Consider the following 7,182-nt stretch of genomic DNA (forward strand, 5'->3'; position numbering starts at 1 on the left):
AGAAAAAGAGGCTGAACTCCCCAAGATCCTCTGCTGGGAAAACCAGCTTCCAGCTGGCTGTGCTGCATCTCTTCACATAAAAATCCTTCCCTATGTTGTCGTCTTAATGCATTCCCACTAATCCGAAGATCTTCTTAGGCACTCCCCCAGTGGCTACTCTTCATCAGACACTTTCTGAAGAACTTAAACCAGCTTGAACTCAAATGCTATTTAATTTACTTAAATAATTTTTTCTCCACAGAATAAAAGTAGTTCACATTATAGTTATACCAATTGCCGTAAGTTGGAAAGAATGTGATATACTCTATAATCTAAACTGAGATTAATTATATTGTATTAAGGAAGAGAATCCTACCCTGTCTGGACAATTACAGCCTCTTCTGGAAGTACCAGAGAAACCTCACCCACCACTTGGCTGCATTCGGCCAGTAGGGGAGGCCTTGCTGACACAGGCGATTGACTGAGTCAGAGGGCTGATTAGCCCTAAAAACCACTCAGCCGCATGAAACACGACTTACCCGGTGGAACAGCTATGTCACATCGTGAATGCACATGTTCCTGTTCACTCAATAATGTCCAGCCACTTAAATTTATAAATTCAACAGGAAGGGATAAGGGTGTGGACATGCATGTGACCTCTGTGACTTCCATGCATAGTCCTATGGCTTCTCCATCCAGCCTCCGTCCAGCAGGTTCTCTAGTGTCTTTGACTCTTCCTGGAATTTATCTCTGGTTCTAACTGGGTCATGGCTCTGTTTGGAGCCTGGTTATGCATCCCCCGGGCCCCTCTTAGCTAAGCCCTTTCTCTCCTCATTTCATCTGAAATAGTTCTTCAGAGTCAAATGATATTTGGAGACAGTATTTTAGGTTGGAAAAGAGACACACATCTAAAGGCAGCCCCACTCCCTCCCAAACCTACCTTTGTTGTCATCTCATGGGAAAAAGCAGCTAATCATGGTTCTCCGTCTTAAAAACTTAGAACATCACTGACTACAGAATAATTTTATATTTTCATTTACTTAACTTGATGACATATGGGATTATGTTGAGAAAATAACACTGAAAATTCCAGTTTACACTCTGTCTTCATATGTATGTGGACCAGTCCACTGATTTAAAATAATCTTGTTTAAATTCTGTAGTGCTGGTAAGAAGAGACTAAGAGAAAAGAAAAAGAAATTTTCTAGTTATTTTGGAAACTTTTATATGGAAAATATCATGATGTTTTTCCTCAAATGGTTAAATTGGCATTAAAAGACATTTAAAACTATGTTATAATTTTCACACCACACTTCCTCATAGCTATAGATGTCTCTTATGTGGCACCTTTTCTTTAAGCAGTCCCACATGTTTTATAGACTGTAAGTTACTAATCAAAAGGGTAACTATGCTTTAAATTTGAATATATTTCACTTATCTAAAAGGTAAGTGCTATTTTGAGTTGTCTGCACTTTACAATTTTTTCACCTCCAAAAAATAAGTCAAGTTTCCTTCTGGATATAAAAACTGCCAACAACCTGAACATATTTTTTAAGTTAGTAGCTGAATGGAAAATTTAGGAAAAGGGAGACTGTTTTATGAGATCACACTTTCAGTTGCTCCGTGCCAAAATCTTACCTCTGGCAGTGGCCATTATCTGATGAACGAGAATGTCCTTTCTCTGTACCTTGATGAGTTTGGAGTGTATTACATGGAAATAAATTTTGGGATAAATATTTATAGGAAAGTGCTAATAGAAAGCAATGAGAACATGACAGCAATCATCCATAGACATACTAACAAAGAAAACTCCACTAGAACATGGATTTAAAAAAAAAAAAAGGTAACAATGGATTTTGGCACTATAAGGATAAAGAAGCCAGGGCAGGCGTTTGGTCTAGTGATTAATCCACTTGTTAGTTTGCCTGCATTCAACATCAGAGTGCCTCGGTTCAATTCCCAGCTCCAGCCCTGACCCCAGCTGCGTGCTGATGACGACCCTGGGAGGCTGTGCTGATGCTCAGGTAATTGTACTCCTGCCACCCATGTCGGAGACCTGGACTGAGCGCCTGGCTCCTGGCTCTCACCAAGTTGAGAGTATTTGAAGAGCCAATCAGTGAACCACATTCTCTCTCTCTCTCTCTCTTTCTCTCTCTCTCTCCCCCTCACTCTTTCTACTCCCCTCCTCCCTCCCTCCCTCAAAAATAATTCTTAAGAAAGAATAAGGAAGCCAACTGATCCTGTAACTTTTCATTTCACACAGTTTTGCAGCAGATACAAGGTATGTCACAAAGCTAGCAGCCCTTTAGAAGGAACAACACATATGGAAAAAAAATACCTGTAAAGGGTTAAGAAAGCTATGTAGCATAAGTCATCAAACCAGTCTTGTAACCTTCATCCCCTTCCTCTCCAACAGGACATTGGCCATATTTCCACTCCCTTTAGGACTGTTCGCTAGGGCGTGGCCAGTGACCTCCCACCAGTGCGGATGGTAACCTCTTCTGCATGACTTACAGGTAGGACCTTCCCTGCAACGTCTTGAACAGCTGGTTCTTGTTTCTGCTAAGTGCTATGTCGCCCTGAGAGAGAAAAAAAGCAAAGGAAGAGCCCTTCCTAATACTTCCTTTTGTAAACATAAACTATTTCAGTTAGGGCATTGTGTGTGTGTGTGTGTGTGTGTGTGTGTAAAGGCATTTATTTTACTCTGTTGCTTTTTCATTCACTAGCTTTGTCTTACTTCATACTTCAATATGAACCTTTGAGTTTGTTCTTTTTTGGTTTTTGGTTGTTTTTTACTTGAGAGGCAGAGTGACAGAGACAGAGAGAACTCCCATTCACTACTTAATTTCCCAAAGGCCCACAATGGCCAGGGCAGGGCTGGGCCAAAGCCAGGATCCGGGAATAGAATCCAAGTACCCTACATAAGTGGCAGGGACTCAATTATTTAAGCCATCTCTGCTGCCTTCTAGGGCCTGCATTGGTAGGAAACTGGAGTCAGGAGCCAGAGTGGTTGGAACCCAGGCGGATGTGGGATGCGGGTGCCCCATCCAGAGGCTTAACCACTAGGCCAAACTCCCATCCTCTAAATCTTTTTAAACCATAAATAGAAAGGTGACATGTAGAGACCATATTTTTCTCATTAAAACTGATTGGTAAAACTTATTTTTAAAATCCTGAGTTTCTTAGGGGTTTTGCAAGCAAACCTCTCAAAATAAGAGCATTAAATGAGAGGTTCTGACATAACCCTGGTATCTCAGTGAATTTGCGGCAGTCAGCGAACAGGACTGCATTTGGTACATTTGAGTGAATCAGTATTATTTACCTACGTAGGGATTATCAGATGAGGAGGAGGAAAATCAATGGGAGCAGTTTAAGAGCAGCCCTCACAGAAGGTGAGGAAAAAAATAGTTCAACTAGATTCTCTGGGGGGTGACGGATGACAAGGGACCAGTTTCAGTGACCTGCAGGTACGTGCTATGTTTGTCTCATTGCCTGAGGGATTTGCCAATTATATTCCCTAACTATAAGCAGGTCTCCAGCTAGAATAGAAGATAAAAGTGTATAAAGAACACTTTCAAAATTAAGTGATAATGAGATGTTTCTAAAAAGATGGAAGGAACAACCCAGTAAGGAAGTTTTCGAGAAGAAAGAAAAATGATTCTCAAAGAACGGAGGAGAATAACACCGGAGGGTGCTGAGGAGTGCAACAGCATCTGGTAGACAAGAAGAAAGTGGACACATTTGCATTCCCAGGGCTGTATAACTAGATTGTCTTTACAGAGGTTGTTTCTAGAAGCTTCCAAACTTTTCTGAACATGTATTCCTCTCAGAAATAACTAAACTGAGAATGTACCAACCTCAGTGTACACTGAATTACTTATTTAAAATTATATCCATAGTGGTATTGTGCTGACACATACGTTTTCAAAAATGATACAAATATTTTAAAAATAATTTGCTAATCGTACAAAAATTTTCTACTGTCAATGCTTCAATATTTTGGTTGCAGCATCTGAAGTTTTCTCTGAGTATATTTCAGTACCTGCTACAAGAGCTTGTCATTACCATTTTAGTTAAGTATATAAAAACACCCAGAAAGCACTTAAATACAAATGGAAAATGCATCATTGGCTATATTAATAATAATGACATGCATTTTTCAACCCACGTGTAATTAGTCTAAGATTATGTTATGTTAAATTTTTGTAGGTCATAAGCTACCTTCTTAGGGACTGGTTTTAATTATCACTAGATTTTTTTTAATGTGAATAGCAATAGAGTTTTAAAGGATAACAATATTGTAACATTTCCCAATATCTATTTTCAAAATGCTCTCTCCTTGCCATGAGTTTCTTTCTCACTGTAAAAAAAAAGAGAATGTTGTATTTACCAAGAAGGGCCAATTAAACATGATATTTTAAAAAACAAATTTCAGGTGGTATGCAATGGTCGGATGAGATTGAATGCTTTCATTTTTACTGGAATGCCCAATATACGCCTGCCAAAAAGCTACGGTATTAGCTCTGGCGATTATCTTCAACCTCAGATTTCTTGCCAGGAATCTTTTTAAGCAGCTAGTCCATTCCATGAAGCTAAGTTTTGTTGAAAATGAGTAGCACAGTTTTCAGTTTATTTAATACAGAGGTCACTAGCATCTATAGTATGTAAATAATAAACCTTCACTTTTGAATAAAGTACTTATGAAATAGTTCCTTCTTGGGCTTCAGTGGATTAGCTTCATGGTTCCTGTATGCATGTATTCCGCTCTGAAGACCACGAGCTCGGCCAGTTGTTAATTTGGTGTAATATGTACATCAGGTTGAAAAGCCTTAGGGGAGAGATGAAGGAAGGGCAGAGAAGAGAAAGAAGCGAAGGTCTTTCTGGATGAGACATTTCACTTCCCATCATGGAGTCCGCTGTTTCACTGCTTAGGGAACCTGAGGCTCAAAGACGCTGCACAACTTTCAAAGAGCCCCAGGCAGTCAGACTCTGGAGACCAGGCTTCTCCCAGGTACCAAGCCCCATCAGTGACTCTTTGTTTAAAAGAAGATGGAGATTTCTAAACGCCAAACTGATAGGAATAATAAAGTCTCTTCCTTGAGGCAAAAGAGAAATGTTTTTAAAAGCACATTTGATAGTCACAATTGAAAATCCCTGAACCTTAAAACTCCTGATTAATTTCTTTTGATCAGAGAGAACAATGCTGTTACCTTCAGGGGCTTAGCTAGCCATAGTCTCTACTCCCCAACAGGACTCTGAACAATCACAAGGAAACGATGTACTCCAGGTATAAGCTTCTTGGCAGAAACTACAATAAGGATTCACATATTCAATACATTTTTATTTGAGGCATTTCTATGTGTCAGGAACCAAGGGTTCATTGGAGCAAAATCGACACAATCTCTAATATTATGTGATTGTCTTTAAAAAAGACAATATAACTAAGCACTAAAAGGAAAAAGTGCTAATTATCAACCGAAGTAATTGTTATGGAAAGGAATGCACTATTATGTTGGTGAAAACTAAGACTGATAACAGAAGTTGTAAGAGGTCTCTTCAGAATCTGCAGGGATTTGAAATTATCTTTCTGGACAAGGCGCACCATCCACTCAGGGCCTGCAAATAGAGGGAGTATAGCATGACCTGACTGATGGGAGGCAAGTGTAACTGGAGGGCAAAGGCTGAGTACTCTGTGTGAAGTTCAAGTCTGGAGTTGCAGATAGAACCAAACCATGTAGGACCCCCAGAATATTAATGCAATTCTGCTCTCTGTTTTACTGAGAATAAGACATTGTTAAGGATTTCAGGTAGAAGATGATGTGATCAAAACTCATTCAGAAGGGCAGACATTTGGTGCATAGGCTAAAAAATGCCTCTTGGAATGCCTACATCCCATACTGGAGTACCGGGGTAGAGAGTTCCAGTTCTGCTTCTCATTGTCTTCCTGGGAATGTGATGACTGTGGCTCAAGTAGTTGATTTCCTGTCATCACTTGGGATACCTGGATGGAGTTCTGGGCTCTTAGCTTTGATCTGGTCCAGCCCTGGCTTGTGCAGGCATTTGGAGTGAACCAGCAGACGGAAGATCTCTGTGTCCTGTACATCTGTGTGTGCATGTGGGTGAGCATTTATGTATTTAAAATTAATTAAAGTATATATAAATTTGGAAAACATCACAGTAGTCAAATTGCATAGAACTGAAGGGTGCAAAGGTGAACTGAGGATGGTGACGTAAGGACACATGGAGGTAGAAATGAGAATCCTTTATTGTGGCAGAATATCCACGTGAGGAAAGGCTTGATTTATGTCATAAAGAGAAAAGATGAACAATAAGAATGCAGCAGAAAAAGAACAGAATAACCTACAGCTTCCTTTAAAAGTGGAAGGGCATAGTTAAGACTCAAAGATCACTGGAGGGAGACTGCAGAGATATGCAGAGAGGGCTTAAGACCTCAGCATTCGCAGGGTTTCAAGGTACAAGATCAATATTCAAAAAGCAATTATGGGGGCTGGCGCTGTGGCACAGCAGGTAAAGCTGCCGCCTGCAGTGCTGGCATCCCATATGGGTGCCAGTTCGAGCCCTGGCTGCTCCACTTCTGATCCAGCTCTCTGCTATGGCCTGGGAAGGCAGTAGAAGATGGCCCAAGTGCTTGGGCCCCTGCACCTGCATGGAAGACCCAGAGAAGGCTCCTGGCTCCTGGCTTTTGATCCACACAGTTCTGACAGCTGCAGCCAACTGGGGAGTGAACCAGCGGACGAAAGACACCTCTCTCTCTCTCTCTCTCTCTCTCTGCCTCTCCTTCTCTCTCTGTGTAACTTTGACGTTAAAGTAAATAAATACATTTTTTTAAAAAGAAGCAATTATGTTTGTAGTCACTGGTAATAAATATTCTGAAAGTAAAGTAATTACATTTAAAATAGCATCAAAAACATAAAACACATAGATATAAGCAAAAGCAATCTAAGACTTGTACAGATAACCCTGTAAAACATTGCTGAAAGGAATTAAAATAAATAGAAAAATATTCCATATTCATGGATTAAGAGAAATAAGATTATTAAGATAGATAGCAGTAGTCTCAAACTGATGATAGATTCAAAGAAATTTTATCAAAATCCCAGCTATTTTAGGAAACTGACAAGCTGATACCAAATATAGAGAACTTGGAATGGTCAGAGCATTCTTGCAAAAAATAAAGCCAGA

This window comes from Oryctolagus cuniculus, chromosome 13 (assembly GCF_051225735.1).
Source record: "Oryctolagus cuniculus isolate XC-2025 breed Fujian yellow rabbit chromosome 13, ASM5122573v1, whole genome shotgun sequence".
NCBI classification, from domain to species: domain Eukaryota; kingdom Metazoa; phylum Chordata; class Mammalia; order Lagomorpha; family Leporidae; genus Oryctolagus; species Oryctolagus cuniculus.